The following is a 19,921-nucleotide window of genomic DNA, read 5'->3' on the forward strand; positions in this document are numbered from 1 at the left end:
ACGGGGGTTCTTGTAGTCGTGTAAATCTAAGAAAGCTAAAATCATGGATTCAGCACCTAGAGTATTATTTAACCAATCAAGTGTTAAACACCAAGCCTCAGGCTTAGTGGTTCAAGACACGTACCATACAATTGGAACGTTGCATGTCAGGCAAAAAGCCCAAAAAATAAAAATATCAGGCTTGGGTCCCGGTAATATTCCACTTTTTAATGAATACTGTAAAAGCAATGTAAGCAAATGCAATGCTAAAACCCACTAAAAACACTCTACACCATGCTATAGTGAAAGGACGTATACTGAAAATTACAGAATTTGCTAAGTAGGACAGGTCTACCTGTTGTTAAATACTCTCAAGAATTATTCTTGACAGCTACCTGCCTTCTGGATAACCTTCATGTCTCTCTCAGTGATGAAGAACAATAAATGCTGTTGTCGTCGTCACCATTAAAGAGACACAGCAGCGCGGTGCTGTGATCACAGGGCAGTGCAGGTTGACGGAGGTGGGGAGGTCACGTCATACAGTCATCATTGGCAGGAGTTTCACAAACAGCTGGACTGAAAACCTGAAAAGCACGTCACGTCGCTGAGAGAAATAATTGAAGTTTAAATTGATGAATGCAAGCTGTTGATTCACTGCGTAAACAGGAATCACTAAAAGCCTTTAACCTTTTGATGCGTGACAGCACCTCAGTGGTTGAATGTGCGTGTTCTGTATTCAGCACTTAAACGGGAGACATTAAGCATGTAAATGGAGGCATGGGCTAATTGGTCCTATTAAAGAGCACTGAGGACCAGCGCTACTCTTCGACAGTCAACACAAACATTAATGAAGCACCCTGCATCCCCTATCAGAGGGCCTAGCCATGTTTGCCTCAATTATCTGGCTTTATTTCAGCAGTGGGGGGAGGTGGGGGGTCGTTTAATACAAGGAAATAATTCAGTGGTGGGAAGCGCGCGCTGTCTGCTGCGTGCAGACTCGCTCACTTGTACAGCTCAATTCAAATTGTTGACATAAAAAGAGACTTGCAATTGGCAAAAAGCAGAGGTAGCCACGTAACAAAGATAACAGTCATTACTGACAAGCTTTCACTTCCCACAAAATGATTTTCTCATTTCTTTCTCCCCTGGTAGCTGTTCCTGGCAATATGGCAAAAAAAAGAAGGAAGAAAAACAGACAAGCCGCCAATGCTTGTCACATCTATGAGATACTGTAGGTTTTTCCTCTTAAAGCACATACACACTCCTTTTTTTTTTTTTGCCTTGAAAAAATAATTCTACTACAGCCATCCCCGAACAGTTTGTATTTTTAACACCACAAATAGCAGATTAATTTCCCAGACTCGTTTTCATCAAAGGCACAGCGCGGTGAAACTTCAACACATAATCAATGCATTACATACTCCCCAAACCTTAAAATCAAATCCTCCATGGTTTTAACTTTACAATGAGGAGGGTTTAATCAGGCTGAACCAGCTAGTTTCTCTTGAACAGTCTGGAACGGGGCAGGTGTAACCCTCCACCCTTCTACGCCCCCCACCCTCCCCGCCTCAGCCCCAACTCTATTTTTACAGCCTCTTGGGGCTCCGGCTTTGAAGGGAAACCTATCCAGGAAAATTGCTTGCATTTTTCCTCACCGAAGCGTTGATAGATGGACATTGACTGTCGCATTCCCTCTCTTGCACATCAGGAGCTCGCCCCCCCCCGTTATCTTCTCTCAGCCTTTCTGTGGCATTCCAGTCCTAATAGGTGCTTTGTTGAAGGGCCGAGCAGGTTATACACAGGTTCTGAAGCTCCTGCTTTCATGGAAACTTAACTTTTGACTCCTTAAGCTTCAATTTTAATTTGATGCACATTGTTCTTTGACAGTGTCTTTTCATCAATCACGAACATTTCTGTGGTCTAACTTTAATTTCATTGGCAGCATATGTTTTTCTTTCCCGCCGCCCTGTACACTCCATATGTCTCATACGCCGCTACCTTCATCCCTGTCTTTTCTCCAAACACTGGCATTCATTTCTCCTTGCATTGTGGTAATTGGCATAGCATGGTTGGGGCTATTGTAAACATGGCTGTGTGAGACTGGTATAAAGAGGCACCAGTCACTCCCCAGGCTAAGCTAGTGTGCGAGGCAGGCAGGGGCTGCTGCCTATTGTGCTGGTGAAGCCTTTGTAGATTTGCAGTGGGCCCCTTTTTAATCGCCTTCTCATACACCGCTTGCCGACTCGCTTTGCATATTTAATTGCCAGGTAAAATCATTTTGTCGACAATCCGTTTAATTATTTGATTGTACAGTAACCGTAAAGAGTGAGCGAAGGGAAGAGGAAGGGATAAAGGGGGATAGAGAGAAGGAGAGAGACAGAGAGAGAGCAGCAGGCAGCAGAGAAAGAAAGAGGTCTGTTGCCAGAATAGACATCAAAGCTGTGCCTTGATGTTGATGTTGAATGGGCATTAATGGTTTCTGAAGGCAAGAGATTGCACAGGAAAAAAAAAAAGAAAGAGAGAAAAGAAAAAAAAAATAAACCCTCCTTTTTCTCTGACAATCCCGCCAGCAATCTCAGTAAATGCATAAACATTGGAACCCGGTGCCAGATAGAGGGGCTCGAAACAGAGAGAAAGAAAGTCAGAGTGAGAGGAGCTAGTTGGATTATTTCCCGTAATGACCGAAGGGTGAGTAACAGAGAGGAGACGGGTCAAATGGCCTGATTGGAGGCTGGCAGTGATTAGGAGGCTGTCGCCATGTTAAACATTTAAGTTTAAAGACCGGAAGATTCAAATCAATGTCTCTCAAAGAACAATACACCAGGTTGTATTGATTCATTGCAACACTGTAACGGGATTCTGACGAAGCACCGAGCAGAATCTGCACTTCTTTTGATCCAAATATTGGATCATTGAGGTCACACTGCATCCTAATGCATCCCAAAATGCTTAGTCAGATTATACAAACATGAGATGGCGTATTAAAATGGTTTGACAGGTATAGTCTACCTAAATCTTAATTATTTGGCGGTGCAACAAGCTGTTAACACAACAGTGATCTTACAAAGTGCTAGCAAACAGTCGCCTATTCACACATCCAGCAGACACAGAGCAACAGCAGCATTCGTTTTGAGTCATGATTTCTGTTCGCCTGATGAATGGAAGTCCAATATTTATTCTCCTTTAACCTCTGATTTGGTCTTTACCGGTTCCTGAGGGAAATATCTGGTTTATTGGCTGCTAAATGCTCCACTGTGGTCATCAGCTGGTCGCTAAATTGCACGTTGTCTGTCTGTAGCTTGGTGCTGGGCAGGTAGCATACAGTTAGTTTATGAGAGCTTTTCAACTAAAAACAGCTTCCTGTTGCTGCTTGGAATGATGGCGTTGTGCAGTGTGAGCAGTGTGAAACCAAAACAAAATGCTAAAATGCTGCATACAGCTGAAGGGAACTTCCGAGTTGGGGGATAATTCTCTGTGGGTTCATCATCACGAGCAACACCTTTCACACGAGTCATTTGATCCATCCTTAATGTAAAAATATTGATCTTGAAGGGTCATCTGTGTATGTAAATGTTCACCAAAACATGAGATGGGTTTAAACAAAATGACTGGATCTGGATTTTATGTCTCCATGCATTCAACGGTGATTATGTGTCCTGTTGCAACATTTTCAGGGCAAAATGAATGGTGGCAATTTAGTGAGTGAAGAAAAGAGAAAAATGGGACTAGTGTTAGTGAATGTTTGTGTGTTTTTAAAATCCAACCCTCAAATGGAATTTCATTTCATTCACATACAATTCTGGACTTAAATAAATCAAGACAATTCTTAACCTCAGCATTCCCGGTGCAAACAACAACATGTCATTCGTTAACATGCACACGACTTATTTTGTAGTTTCAGTATCAACTAGACGGCAAGACACGAAGTGCAACATGAGAATATTTCCTCCACAGGATGGGAGGATACTGCAGATGGTACGGCATTTGCATTCTCGAAACGAACCCCAAACAGCGGATGCTGTCCTCTCTCCTGTCACCAAACACCTGAATGTTGTCTCGTGTTTCATGATGTGTGCAGTGGGGCTTGGCATTTGCGTGTGAACGGTCCAAGCTAGGGGCTTTAACTGCAGCTTACCTCTGAAACTCATCCAAAACCACCTTGATCCTCTTTCGGCTGGCACTGCTGGAGATCTCTCTCTCTCTCTCTCTCTCTCTCTCTCTCTCTCTCTCTCTCTCACCTACTCTCCCCTTCTCTTGTGTTGTCAAGTTTACTTATCTTTCCAGCTTCCCTGAACTATCTTGTTACTCTGTCATTCTGTTGTGAGGGTGATGTGTATGTGGGTGTGAGGGTGTTGTGGGGGTATCTGTTATCTGGAGGGAACATCTAGATTCAACATAACCTTGACTAGCGTGGCGTGCCTGTTGAGCAAGTACATAACTCTACTCTTTTGACTGACTTTACCTGAAAACAAATCTGGCATTGTAAGATTATGTGCACGAGATATAAAGTTAAAAACAGAGGGAGCATTAGAGCCTTGTCTTCCGTGTCAATAAAAATCTAATTTCTATCAACTTGTTGTGGGGAAACTGCTTATTTTCATAATGTATGCATGGTAAATTGATAGCCAAATGACGCCAGGATATTGAGTGGTTATCCATCATGCAACTGCAAATATACACATGAAAATGCAGAGGGCTTAAAGTGTTGCTGCTGTTGTGTTGTGGTGATAACAAAATATGAAAGAAAAGTGTTGTTCAGAAAATACTCATCTTCTGATGTAAGAAAATGAAATGCCCCTCCAGAAGACATCAGATTATGAGCAATTTAAAATTCAAATTAAAAAAGCGCTCCATACCAGCTTTTTTTCAAAGCTTTGAACCACATCTGACATCCTTCAGTAGCCAATGGAAGTCCTTCAGTTGTCATCACGTGACCTAAGTATGGAATTGTAACCCCTGCCTGTTTAAAGATGGCCTTTTGCATCTCCAGAGAGCTCTCTAAAGATCTAGTGAGTGAACCCTGATTTTATTTCTTGTCGAGGTCAAGAATGAACTCCTATATTACGCTCATTTCAGCTCTATTTTTTCCCTCGGGGATTCCACTAGAGCAGCTTTGCATGATTCACAGTTGAAATAAGTCCTTATGTATCTGCTACTGGCCCTTCATGCAGCCCCTCAGTTCCCCCTCTCTGTCTGAAACTAACCGTTTTAGACAAACTGAACCTCCAAAAACCTGAAGAGTAGTCCTGAGCAGAGCGCTCCAATAACTCAGACAGACTGAGCGGGTGGATGGGCGTCCCTGTACTTCATGGGTGTGCTGTGCCTGGAGCAGATGTAGTTGTGACATCACAACCTCATGGAAGTCCTGACGGCTCGTTTAAAAGGCACGGTTTCTGACAGGACATGAGAATTATCTTTAAATTATGAGCAGATTTCACACTGATTATCTCATGGATAGTAGCTCTATGCCTACAGTAGCCATAAGCCATACGACTACCCACACAAACTCAAAGGAGAAAAGGCATATAGTAGCTTTCTGGCCTTCTTGGCTCTGATTTAAGAGCACTCTTTTTGGACAACTTTTGTTCATTTATTTTAGGAGCATCCATCCGTCTCTTTCCCTTTCTCTCTGTCTCTGCCAACTCGGTGTCAGCAGTGGATAGGCATTATCTATTTTGTCTAACTACCCCCTGTCGGGTCTCAAACCACCCCCAAGGGACGCCTGTGTTCTTTGGGCAAGATAGAGCTTTGGGCCCAAACCACTGTCAACAAGGGGAACAATTTGGCTGGCAAGGGCCATATTTACAGATCGGTGAACCACAGCTCCATTTAGCAGTGTTCTTTCGTCAGTAAACACCGCAGGACGGTATCTGTCTCAGATCTCAAGAAGAGGAACAGAGATAGAATTATGCCATGCGGCCCAAAGTTGGTCTATGCCGACCACCGCTCGGACCGCCATTGTTTAGAACTTCAGAACGGCCAAATGATCCGATAACACAAGTTTGTCGTGGCACGCAACTTGGTCCACATTCTTCAGTGGCCCAACGGAATGCAGTCCCTCGAAAGGCTTCGCCTGTGGCCTCAGTTTAGATGGTGTGTGATGTATTTTGAATCCATCAGAGTCTTGTCTTTTCTTGTACAATCCTGAATATTGGGAGCGGCATTTCTAAAAATACAAAGATTAAGGCGTTGTGGCTTTTCACATGAATGCTCGAACCAAACTGCCTTCGGGGCCATTGTACACACACAAAGTATGTTAATGTGTCAAGATATGGCAACCTTGAGTCTTGTTAACACGTTGGCCCACATTACGTTGTGGGCAGCTTGGTATGCAAACAGAGAACTGGTTTGGAGTTTGGGGTCAGAAAAGGCTTTGAAGCTAAACATACTCCTGTCATAAAGTTATATCTGGGACAGATGAGACCAATAAACCAGCACCACACTGAAACTCTGGAAGTCCAGTCATGAGTTGGTGGCATAGACAAGTGGGAAAACTAAAATCTACTACAGATAAAGACTGCTTCTGCAATTTTGGTAGCCTTTTTGGTTCCAAGCTGTTCCTTTTAAAAATATGACTTGACTATGACTAATTTAAAACTGGCATTAAGGTAGAACACAATTCTCATTCAGGTGTCAATAAGAAGAAGCCATTAAGATGAAGGAGCAGTCAGATTGTTTTTCGCCAAAATAAGATTTGTTACATTTTCGCTGTTTCGGTGTTGGGTGTGGATGTACAGCACTGAGCTGGCTATCCAATCTGTTATTTCGTTTGAGTATTGTCATATTATCACTTCAGTTTAGCTTGACCTAACCCAAATTCCAACAGTGCACAATGAAAATGTTTCAGTATTGCTCTTGCTGTGCATATGCAACACCTACATGTTCTGGGGCTGCAAATGGCCCGATTTATGTTTTGTTTAGCAGTTTAAGACGACCAGACTGTAGCGATAAGTAACACAGTACAAACTGAGCATTGATAAAGTAACATTTTTATGTTTACAATATATGTCCCAAATTACAGCTCAAGCCAATTCGAGAAGCAGTTTATGTTCCAAAACCCCAACATGAACCACAAGGAACCTGCAGCAGCGACCAGACATTGTCATCCATACATGTTGTCTTTCTCGGGTGTGGCTGCCACAGACAATATTGAACTGAGCTCTTTTTTAGAAACTGGGGAATTTCTCTGTGCTTTTATCCTAAGACAGCCTCAGTGCTTCAGTGTTGTGCCTCACACATACCTTCAGGTCCGCAGTCCATTCCCCAGACGGCTGTGGGAAATGTGGTGAGGCCACTCTGGGTTTGGAGGCCTCCCAGGCACCACAGGGATAAAAACTAGCCTCCATCATGTGACGCGGTCATGTGACTCTCGCGGCACTGGAGTCCAATGAAGAGGAGAGGCAAAGGAGGAACTGAGGATTTTCATCAACTCGTTCAATATAATGATATACGAGGAATTCCACTACACATATGTGTCATATATATACACACACACACACACACAAAGAAAGCAGCCTTGGACAAATCAATATTCACAGCTTTAAGTCGGAGTGTAGGAAACACTATGAGGCTATGGAGGAGTCGCCACTCCACTACAATAATATGGTAAAGAAAGCAAGATCATCTCTGCCCATCAGCATAACCACAGCATTTTTATTTAAGACTGTTGATCAGCTGGTAAATCCAACCCCTCTGTGTGCCCCAGCTACATGTGATGCTGATGGTGAAGTTTTTTATCTTACTTACTGATAAAGTCCATCAGAGCTTCTGTTACCTCTAATGACACATACTCTAATGTCCATCACCCACCACAGAGCACTTTAAATCACCTTTCTCCCGTTTCCTTGTCTGAGCTTGTAGAAATAGTATCTCCTATGAAAGTCTTCCAGTCCAGTTTTTTCTCAAAATCATTGAATTTATTGGGCCCAGTATGCTGTGCTTTAATGGTTGTCCTCCTCTCAGCCTGGGCTGGATCCCACCCCCAGTTGGGGAAAATACAGACCAATCTCCAAACTACCTTTTATGTCAGAAATTCTAGAAATATACGTGTCCTAGCAATTGCTTTTAAGAGCAGAAAACAATAACATTTTTGAAAAATGTCAGTCAGGCTTTCGCAAGCACAGCACAGCACTGAGACCCTTCTCAGAGTGACTAATGGCCTTTTAATGGCTGCTGATGACAGGACGTTCTCAGTCCTCGTTCTTCTGGACCTTAGCGCTGCCTTTGATATAGTCGACCGCAGCATTATGTTAGACAGGCTTCATACCTGTTAAACAGACAGGTCCGGTCTCCATTAATAACTTCCTGGCATGCTGAGTTCACTACATGGCTGCCGATGTGATGTCAAAAACTTGATGTCACAAAATTTTCTGCAGCTTAAGTCAAGAAAAACAGAGATCGTCGTAAACGGCTCCCAGCACATAGCAAAACAAATCCTGCCATGTGCTGGTTCCCTGTTGGAACACATCAAGTCTGTTGCAAAGAATCTTGGCATTTGGTTTGATAGTAACTCTGAGCTTTGAGCAGCGCACAACAACATTTAGGCAGCCTTGTTTTCATCATCTTAGGAATATTTCCAAAATATGATCTATTTTATCTTTCAAAGACACAGAGACCATTTTACATGCCTCCATCTCCTTATGCCTCGACTATTGCAACAGCCTCTTCACCTTCCTCTTCACCAGGTGCGCTACCATCTTCTATCTCAGGTCTTTCGCCTTGCAGCTAAAATGGAAACCAGATCGTCATTTAGTGGCTAAAATTATCTAAACCTTCCTTTCATTTTTTTTTTTTACACAGATTTTCACCATGTAAAACAAGTGAAACCACACCAAGAGTTTATACATGCCTAAATGAACCTCTGAAAACCACCTGGGTTGTGGGTGGGTGAGCCCTCAAGCCTGACTGTTTCCCATCGTAGACGCTCTGCCTGGTAAAGCTCGGGGCTTAGCCGCCATTGTTTACTCTTTACCCACAGAGCCCAGCACCTGTTAGAGATTGAGCTGTACACAACCCAGCTGCAAGCCATTTTCATCTAACACCCAAGAAGATAACTACCCCTGAAGCACAAACGATTAGGCTAATCGCCCTTGATGATGGGAAGGGACTAAGTCAGATGAGAAGGTAGAAAGTTGCGGGCACAAAATGGCAGCCTCCGAGGGAATCTCTCCGTCTCCAAACAAGCTAATGGACAACCGCACAATCCAGTCCTGTCTTAATGAGGACTGTAGTGGCACTGTCTTTCCTTGTTTGTGTTCTTCATCTCACATGTCACTTACTGATGGGCCAACATGGCCCCCTGGCACGACAAGAGGCCACCATTGTGAGGAAATGGCTTTGCAGTCTGCAGGAGCCCACAGCAGCTCTGTCAGGGGTTTTTTCTACTGGCTCCCTGTCGCCAGCTTGTCCCTCTTCTCATTTGCTTTTCACACACAGGCAATTAAGTCAGTTTCCCAATGCTGTGATCCCCTCCAACATTCTTTGTTCTTGTTTTTTGTTGTTTTCCTGTTCCTTAGCTTTTCTCCCTCTCTCCCTCCTTCTTGCGGGTTTGTTTCTCGGGTGAGGAGGTCGAGGCCGGGGGCAGAACAGAGAGAAGAAGAAAAACCATGGGGGAGGGGGGTTACATTTGCAGCTTTATGACTAACCACATGTGTTTCTGGGTCTTTGTATTTACATGTTTCTCATGGAAAAGAGGCTAGTGGAAGGGGATGACGGGACAGGAAAGACACGCATATGGTTCTTGTTTGTTGAGTTAAATTCAGAGCCGGACTGTTGGTTTCCTGCGATGAGCAGAGGGAAATACGTTCTCGTAATCATCTTCAAATTTGACTCCTCCCCAGGCAGCGGTTAGGCTTTTCCTTGAAATAAGATATTTACATAAATATATACACAACACGTTGTTTTCATGTGCACAAATATACTGTTCAAAAAGTATTTTCTCTTGTTTGAAGCAGAGAAGTTGTGGTCTTCTGGAGGACATTCACTTAGTTTGATTGAAGGTTTTGTAAAGTAAAAATCTCATTTTAATTCAAACTTTCCCTATTTCACATTCTCTGTTTCTCTCTCTTGCCGAGGCTCAATGGTGCACACTCCCCTGCTGTAACTCTTTCACTCTGTACGCCTTGGGCACCTCAACTGCTGGCACTGGTCTTGCTGTTAAAAAGCTTTCATGAGAACCAGAACCAGGTACTTTGCTCCCCCTTCTTCCTCTTCTGTCTCTTAGGTGTGCCAGCCCCCTACCCACACGAGTCAGTGGTTGTCCAATTGCCTTGTAGGGGTGGGAGTGGGTGTTGGAGGGGGGGCATTCCGTTCTCCTCTACACACCTTTGGCTTGTAATCTGCTCAAGAGCAGACTTTACATACACTGTGGGAAGTATTACCGTCTGAGACCCTTGTAATTTCCACAGATTGTGGGAGGTCAAGGTTTTGTGTGAATTTATTGGACCTGCTGGCCTGGACTCTTCCACTGTAAAATATCAATCAATCAGTAAGACTTACTTTTTTGTTGTAGCCACTTTCCCTTCACCTGATTTACGTCCTCTGCAGTACTTTGGCTAATGATTTAAGTATCAAGACCCTGAAATCAAACCAAACAAGTTCAAATGTAATGTGCTCTTGTAGCTGTTTTGCATTACTGTTTGTTGAAATCAATACCTCTATCCCCTTCAATTGATTTCTCCCTGTGTTATTGTTCGACATCAAAGCACAAATCACAAGGTCACTCAAAGAAACACAAAGAAGCTCTCATTCCTGATTCTAAATCATTTTACTGATGGTTTTGATGTCTGAAAAGCTTTCGGTTGTCCAAGAAATATCTCAACGGGTTGTCCTGACATATTTTTGGACGCGAGCAAAAAAGTATTTAGAATGAACAAATCATTTCACACTACTTGACACTTGACAACAAATCATCAATATATGTGGCACATTTACTACATTTTTCAACACTCTCTCAGTTGTGCTCTGAAGAACAGTTGATTGGCTTGTCACGGTGCACTTGTCCTTGTTGACAGTTAAAAATAAGAGAGCGAGCACACTTACACGTGATGCATTTAACTTTGTATGTATTTTCACATACTGAAATTAAGGATAAGTCCAAAAATGTGTTATTTGGTACAAGTTTTGCATTGCATTTACCTTGTCCACGCCTCATAATTTCTATAATGATTTAACCCTTTGTACAGTCTACAATCAACCATTCTAAAAACCTCAAAATGTACAATAGTTTCAACGTTTTATAGTTTTGTGTTTAGGTTTGTGTTTACTACAATAGTGAAATGGTATGGTGCAGATATGGAACCTTCCCATTTCACCAAATTTGCAACACGAGATCATTTCCCGTCACTCATTTTGACACGTTTCGCAAAATTGTAGGACACACATGTATCTGCAATTTGCACAAAACAGTCACTTGTGGAATGTGATAATCAACGCATAGTGCATAGTGTAATTTCCCCCTGGGGATCAATACAGTATTTCTGATTCTAATCAGTCTAGGTCATTACTCTTTGATTCTCTGTATTTGCACAATCAAATGTGCCAACTGTGGTGGCCTAACAAACCGCAAACAAACCTCTGCAACTTCCTAACATTAACTTGGAATGCATAAAGAAAGAAAATCACTACATTTTGGAGAAGGCCTCTGCACAACCTTCCACAACAGCTCCACCGTCAGAGGGCAGAGGGCGATAATATGCGGGAGGTTACAGATGTGAGCACAAACTAATCATTGCAATATGTAACACTCAAGCAGTTTGGTAAAGCTGTTTCCTTGCATGATGTTTGGTTTTTATTGTTTAAGGGACTTCAATCAGGGGAAAAATTATAAAACAATAGAACTAAAAAGACATGTCAAACCTCAGCCAAACATCAAAGCGACGTGTTCATTCGAAACAGTTCAGCCCTAAATGAGTCACAGACATCTTTCAGGAAGGATGGCCTGTGGTTTGTCGAAATGGGACACTGAAAATGCAAACAGATTATTTATTCATGTGTTGATTTGGTGGTTGTTTTTGTCCCTCTTGTCACACTTCCATTTCAAATGTCAAAGGACCTCATTTGGGCTGTGTCAAAATGCACCACGTGGAGACGGAGAAGAAGTCGTCACTGCTCTCTGAGAGGCTGAGAGTTTCAGAGGATCCAAGTCTAGCGTTAGCTTTAGCTGTAAACTCTTTGGAATCACCTCATGAATATGGACCGAGATAGGGAAAGGAATGGGTTTCTTTATCCCGTCATCCACCTGGGAGTGTTTGAAGGAGAAAAAAAGCAGAGCATGTGCACTGAGGAGGTCTGAGGTCATGTGTGATGGCGGACGAGTGAAAGCCGGGAAAAGAGAAAGAGAAAGATAGTCAGTGTTGCTTTATTTGCCTGGGTGTAGGCTGTAAACAAACGCAGAGCTTATGCAAGCTTTTGATCTTGTGAACCGTGAAATCTTCTCGGTGAAAACAGGAAAATTAGGCCTCACTGCAGGGAAGGAGGAGGAGCACAGCAGGCAAAGGCTCATGGGAAAAGATATTTAGTCTGAGATCGGGAGTTCCAAGCTATTAAATGAACTTCCCCCTTCTGACTTAATTTGATACAGCTTAACGCTGTTTCTCCCAAAATGTTTAACCCTGAGGAACTCATAAGGATTGGTATTGGTGGAATTATTGTTCCCTCATCAAAGTGGCAGAGTTGTAATCGAGCCCTTTGTAGTTTAATTGTCTTTATTCAATGGTAGGTCCTCATGGCAAAAGACCATTCAGCTGGGGCATACTGTGGATAACAAGGCACCAATAACTAGACAATTAGTTCATTTTCACTATAGATGGGGCTCATAATGATAGCTACGGAAATCTGTGCTGAGGCGCTGTTCTTTTCATGTGAGGATCCCATTGAGCGAGCTGATTTTCATCAGACGGCCACATTCCCAGCCCCAATTTTGTTGACATTGCAATAGTGGCTCGAGGGGATGGGGGCGGTGAGGGGCGGTTGGGTTATAAAAGGGAATGGGGGGCTACTTGAGAGACTTTGCCCATGAGCTGCACTTTTAATTTTTTTCCCCTCACGTAGCTCCCTGGTAGGATGTGTGAGTTTGGTACAGAGGTGAGCAAGCTTCCCTCCCTCCCCCCTGGAAAGCTTGTGCCCAAGAGCTATCCATTTGAACTTCAATGAGAGGCAGCCTTCTTGTGAGGACTTAAAACAGGCATCTTTGGAAGGCTGTTAGAAGTGCCCGGGCATGCCTTCTTTACCTGATGTGATGTGAAGCGCACTTTTGTTTGATGATTCCATACATAGATACAAACTGGTATCCTTGGCTGGAAAAGAGTGAGAAAAGGAGCAGAGGTGGGAAGGGAAGATGTAAAGGGAACAAGACTGATATTATAGCTGCACCACACCTGTTTATTGGAGGGGAAACACAGAGGAAACACAGGTAACAAAGTATGATTTTCCTATTTAAAAAGGCCATAACTCCCTCTGGAAGATACCCAGAGTTAATAGATCCATGAGTTTGAAGGCGTATCAGTTGCCAAAATGCTGCACGGCGGTTTATAGAATTCTACAACTCTGGAAAGTTATCATGGTGGCAATATTATTTTGTCATTGCAACGGTCATGAAGTAACCAATAGGAATATAGCATCTGTGTTACGAAGTAATCCACCAGGAATGTGCGCTTGTATGCGCCTTGCCGGATGATGCTGCGTCGCGGCAAAAAGTTGAGCCAGGTTCAACTTTTTTGTGGGACGACCCTACACTTTCTGTACCAGAGCCCTCTGCGTGGACACCCCTGCTGCACCGCTCTCATTCTAATGAATGAGGCGGTCATATTAACTTTGGTTAAGTAAAGTTTTGAATTAATTTGTGCGTAATAAAGACTGAATTTTCTCCCCATCTTTAGACTTGCCTTATTTGCACAATTTTGACTGCTGGATAGTTTGTGCAGTCTTTACTTGACTTCACTAAACTATTTATCGATACAGTCTTCACATTGCAATTGGATAGAGTGATTGAAACTTCACTATGAAAGTTTGATGTGCTTTTCCCTCTTTCAACATCCCTCATCAATAACCATTTGTAATATCCATATGTCTTCAGTTTCACCCAGCAGATTCTAAGATGATTTCTCTACCAGATGTGCAGCGGATGCCTCAACACTCAATGCTGAATACCCAAAATTTCACAACACAAAACACACAGTTTTTTGGCCTTAGTTAGCGTTGGTTGCTGTTCAACTTCGTATGATAATATATCAAAGGTTTCCCAGTCTGAGTTTGTTTGCCTCTTGAAATGCAGTCTTTGTCTGTGTGCTTTGTAAATTTCTTTTTGAGAGCAGAAGAAGTAGCCCTAGGATGACAGGCATCATGTTAAAATGGCCAAGTAGCAAAAATGTCACCAAAAAGCACATTCTGCATTACTTTTGATGGAGATCCGCCTTTTAACAAGTTCTCCTTTTAAGATCTTTTCATGTCATAAAGAGAGAAAGGGCAGAAGACAGCAGACAAAAGAACCCAAATGCAGAGACTTCACTTCTCCCTTGAAGATGTTAAAATTAGTGTCTTAAAAAAAAATCAAAGGCTCAACATTAAACGCTGAAAGATGCTTGAAATGTCGACACTGCAGTGTTTTAGAAAAAAGGACATAAGATGAGAGATACTTGCAACAGACTTTGGTGTCACTTCAAAGCCTTGACTTTAAGAAAGTGGGCTAATATAATACTGATAGGAGAATCTTTACCTGGCTCTGTTGACCTCGTCTGAGGCTTCTGACAGTCCAGCCACAGATCCTGGGACCATGCCTTCGCACCATGGGGTAAGGGGGGGCTGCGAGGGTCTGTGGGTCGAGGGGGCTAGGTTTGACGTGTAACCCTGGAGGTCGTCTTTGGTCTCTTGCTCGGTGATGGTCTCTTTCTTCTCTTGTTATGCTCAGAAAAAGATGGCCGCCTTTGAACTCCACAGTAGCTATAGAAACGGCTGGAGTTCCTCCACTTTAGCGCTTGGCTGTCAGTGTCTGACTGGGCCATCATGATGGGCCAGCATCATTAGAAGCCAGCGCACACAGGACACACATTGACACATTTGCTGACACAGGGTATATAAACAAGGCCCTGCGGAAGTGTGTATGTGCGGGTGTGTTTGTTTTTAGGGGGGTAGGGGGGTCATTTTAATTGGCTTGGTCTACGAACTTATGAGCAACAGAGGCCTGATGTGTTTGGACTACTGAGAACTCACTTTTTTATGTCAAAGATTTAAGACTTGGCTCACAAAATAAAACTTTCACGTCTCTTGTTACTGTTACATGCTGAATCAAGGACAAAAAAATCACGGCAGTATTGCTAAGTCTCTCATTGTTCAACAGGAAGTCACTGCTGCCATAGGTAAAAGATCAAAGGTTACCATCTGCTGTGTGGCACGATAATGACAAACAAGGTTAATAAAATAATTTAACAGTACTATAAGTACTTGACATCTTCAGCCTTGTGTTCCCTCGGAAGCCTACTGAATCATAAAACCTTTCTCCTCCTCTAATTTTTTGTAAAGACTTTAATTTTCTAGTCTCTGGAACTTCAAAGAACTGACGATTCGCAAGTCCACATCCCTCCGAGCACTCCATGAATCTCCATTCTTTCATTTCGACGGCCCCTTCAGTAAATATGTGCAATCGCCCTGCTTTTCAAACAGATTCGTTTCTCATGTATTTATTTTAAATGAATATTATTAGCTGGCCTGGCAAGAAAAGGTTCTTATGCTAATCCACAGGAATCGCAGGCATTTCCATTTAATGCCTACTTATAGGCCATTCTTTAACGACTATTTGCCTCACAGTCTTAGCAAATGAGCTCTGCACCCTAGACTCCTCTGCGCTCATAATTTCATTGGAAAGAAGAAGACCCCCCTCCCTCCCCTTTTTACTTTGATCCCAGAATGTGTTTTTGAATCTGCTGGTTGTGTATTCGAACATCAATGGAGACGCGGTTGCAAGTGCTTGCTTTCATTATTTTTCACAGAGATAAAACGAAACAACAGAGGGATGGGAGGGGACGGGGGGAGAGGGGGGGGGGGGCATGATCGGAGGAAATGAGGCAGGGTAGGTGACTGTCCGGGACGAGCCTCTGAGAGGCTCGGAGAGACAAAGTATGTCAATGTGGAGTCGCATCCTTATCAGATTGTGTGTCCTGCTTATTAAAATCGCTGACCTCCCTGCCAACCCTGCCATAACTCCTGCTCTCTTCACTGTAGCTCTCTGTCTTCCCCTACAGCCTTATCTGTGGGCTCTCTGAGTAAAGAGACAGAGATATTTGTGTCTGAATTCTTTCATATGAAGGGATGGTGCTGCTGCAGTCTCGCTGCAGCCACCAGTCTCAGCCGTACTGTCTATTGTCCAAACGTTGTCATTTTTAGTCACTTCAGGACATTGTTGGCTTGGCATCCCCAGACCAACCTCTCAGTTCATTTTCAATTTCCAAGGGGCGTTATCAACAGGCGCAGACCAAAATGCCTCTGGATGCGACAACCAATCAGAGCAAAGAAACGTGTGACGTAGAGGTAGGCTGCTAGGCTAGGTAGCTAGTTCCAACATCCAATTCATATGGCCTCTAGTTCAGCATAATGCGCAGACGTTTGACATGACATGATTTAGAAGCCAACACTTCCCATTTGTACGTAACGTGAACTATCGTCTAGTTTGTTTAATACTGACGCAGATAGCAGATTCAGAATGTTCCACATCAGTGGCATCCATCTTGGTTGTTTATGAAAATGCCTCAATGGACCATATTCACACGGTGGCCATTTTCCTCTGACGTCACGCTCAGGGTGGGAAGCTCAAATGCTGTTATCATGTAGCAGTATGACATGATAACAGCATTGAGCTTCCCAACCTGAGCGTGACGTCAGAGGAAAATGGCTGCTGTATGAATATGGTGAATGGTGCTTAAACCTGCCCCATATTACATAAACGGTAGTGACTGGTAATCTGTCTGAACGGGAGGGGGGCCAGATGCATCCCAATGAGGCTGGAATTCCTGGAAGTTGGACCTGGAAAAACAAATGATTTGAGATGTCCAGCCTTTGTGTTTGACCACTATCATTCCAAGAAAGGGCTGCGATAAGTTTTGACCTTCACCTTGAATCCTTTGTCCACCTCTAGCGTGGCATCCTGTGCTGTGACTGTGGTGAAGGGAGATTGAAGCATCCCACCAAGGTATAATGAGTGAGGGGCTTCTTTGATTCCTAGAAAGCTTTCATCTTCAGTCAAGGCCTCTACTGGTAGGCTGCACTTTCTCTCTTCCTGTTCTTCTTTGTCTCTTGCCTTGATGTTGGTGACGGAGACGGAGAAAAAGATCTTTAATATGGTCCCTATTCGACTACCACTCTCCTCACTGTGATGCTCACATCATGCATCCCTTCTCCCTGTGTTCATGGTTTCATAATTGGGATACCATCACTGAACCACAGGAACCAATTTTGCCTGTTGTCAGTGTGTGCTACAAAGTTGGCGAGGCAACCTTTTGCGTATGTAACAGCTCAAAATCATTATTGCTCGAGCTCAACAACCCTCTGAGAGAGGCTTTTTGGGGGGCTTTAAGAGCAGAGCAAGTCACTCGGAGGCCACAAAAGATTGCAAGATTTGTGGCGAAAAAGAAGCAAACTTGAAAGGAAAACAACAAAGAAAGCATTTGTTCTTTCTCCGCGCTTGCACCCTCAGTCTAGGGTTCTAATCTCTTATTGTTTCAGACCCAAACAGAGACAAAGGAGTCGCAGATCAAAACAAATGACTATCAAGCTATCAAACAAGCACCACCCTGCTATGATTCCAAACGCTGACTGCGGGAGAGCAAGAAGAGAGTCAGAGTCAGGCGGGTCGCGTATTGTTTCCAGTCACTTTGATGCAGAACTTAAAACGCTGGCAAAAAAAAAATAAAAAATCAAACGTCTACCATGAAAGAAGGAGAGAGGAAAAGGAGAAGAGAGGGAGAGGAGAAGAGAAAGAGAGGGGGGGGGGCGGTGCCAAACATGCTAACACCGTTTGCATATGTGCACTCGCCTTTGTTTCATTAGTGGTCCAGCTGATAACCTTTATTAAGCCTGATCTGGAATTAAACTCGTGGACCAGCGGTGCTTTGAAGCTACAACTGGCTCTTTCCTGTTTGTGCTGTAAATGCAGGTTGTGGTGCGAAGATAAAGCACTTCTGAAGGATATTAAGACTTGAAAGTCCCTTAGCTTTTCATTGGTACATATTTGATGTTATTCTTTTGCTCCTTGGCTAAATTAGCATATCTCTTTCAATGCCACCCCCCCCACCCCCCATCCCCCCCCGACAAATGTAATCCTCTGCCATCATGTGTTCACTAAAAGTCATAAATGATAGAAATACATTGTGTACGCCACTGACACATCAAAGTATGATAACGCGATTAGCGATGATGACTCGAGTTTGTTTTCTCCCCTCCCCTCTTCTCTCTTTCTTCCTCAACATTGTAATCAGCACCCGTTTGCTCCCTCCTGTATTTTTGTCTCTTTCATTTCCCGCGCATCATAGCCGCTGTTTCAAAGTCGTCTTACCAGTTGCGGTGGGGTGAGAAAACCTTTGCCTCCGTTTGTTCACTTTCATTCAGTCTCTCTCCAGAAAAATGTTATCACTGCCTAATTTTAGTAGCGATCACATCGTCTCTCGGCGTGACAGCTCTTTCTTATCCTTTCTCTTCCCAAATCGAGTCATGTGCGGTGGGTGACAGGGCAAATGTGCCACACTACTGTAGATGAGCGGTAGTCTGTAAGTTAAACTGCAAGGCACATTCTCTGCCTCATCACAGTGCACACATCAAAACAAAAGGCAGTGACAGCCCCATTGTGATCTATTATTTAGCCCCCTCCGTATTTGATCACTAGCGCGTGCCATAGTGATGATCATGCAGATTAGGCCTGTTTCTTCCAGCCGCCCCACTAAACTCCTTTGCTTTTTTGCCTTTGTCTCCTTTTGTTTTGGGATCTTCATTTTTGCCTCTCTTGCAAGTGTCGTTATGAGCCGTAAGTGGTGATTTTTCAAGAATGTTATGTTCCCAAAGGAAGGCTGACTCTGTAGGTCATTAGGTAGCGACACATCAATAAGTAGAGCAATATCAATATAAGACTGCGTAAACACAAGGTAAGCAGTTGCTGGGCATCTTGTGACTGTGAATAGCCCACCGAATGCCTTTGTCAGTCTTCATATACGACTTTGTGCTGATAGAAGTGTTAGCTTGCTGGTGGCTATCTGGTCTTATTTCTTTGCATATTTTACCCCGTGCACTGCAAATCACAAATATTTTGCTCAAGTGATGATGATTTTCCAACAAAGGTTTCCTTCCAGACATCCACTGGTTTCTGTTCCCTTTCCTAAGATAATCAAGTCAGCTGAAAGGCAGTTGAAACTTGTTTGAGATAGGTAGTCAATCACACTTTACCAATGAACCATGTCCTTTTTCTTTTAGCAGCTATCATATCGGATGATCTAGATGGATAATCTTCTATGTCCCCAGAGTCTATTTAGAACTTAGCAAAACTGCCTTTTTATATCATGCACTCTGGGAATAATCTACAAGATACACTTCATTTGGAAACGCTGCCTTTGTATCACGTATTCAAACGGCACATTCAAAAACATGAGGAATTGTTCCAAATACATAATCATTTATTTCATTCATTTCAGGTCCTGTTTTATTGTGCTAAATGTAAATGTTGAAAATTGACCATGTGTGTTCACATGTGACTGCGCGTTAACTGTTTTATGTTGCCAAGTCTGTCATGAAAATGAAACAATAATCTCAAGAGAACGCCTGGTTAAATGAAGGTTAAATAACATTAACTGCAATAATTTCATTTACTTTTTGTCATACTGTGTGATGCAGCTGCAAACTGGGACTGTTTTGAAACTGTCCTTGTCAGTGCCTTCAAAGGCAAGACTTGAGAGTCGGCAGCCAAACA

The sequence above is a fragment of the Enoplosus armatus genome, chromosome 2 (assembly GCF_043641665.1).
Source record: "Enoplosus armatus isolate fEnoArm2 chromosome 2, fEnoArm2.hap1, whole genome shotgun sequence".
In the NCBI taxonomy this organism is placed as follows: Eukaryota; Metazoa; Chordata; class Actinopteri; order Centrarchiformes; family Enoplosidae; genus Enoplosus; species Enoplosus armatus.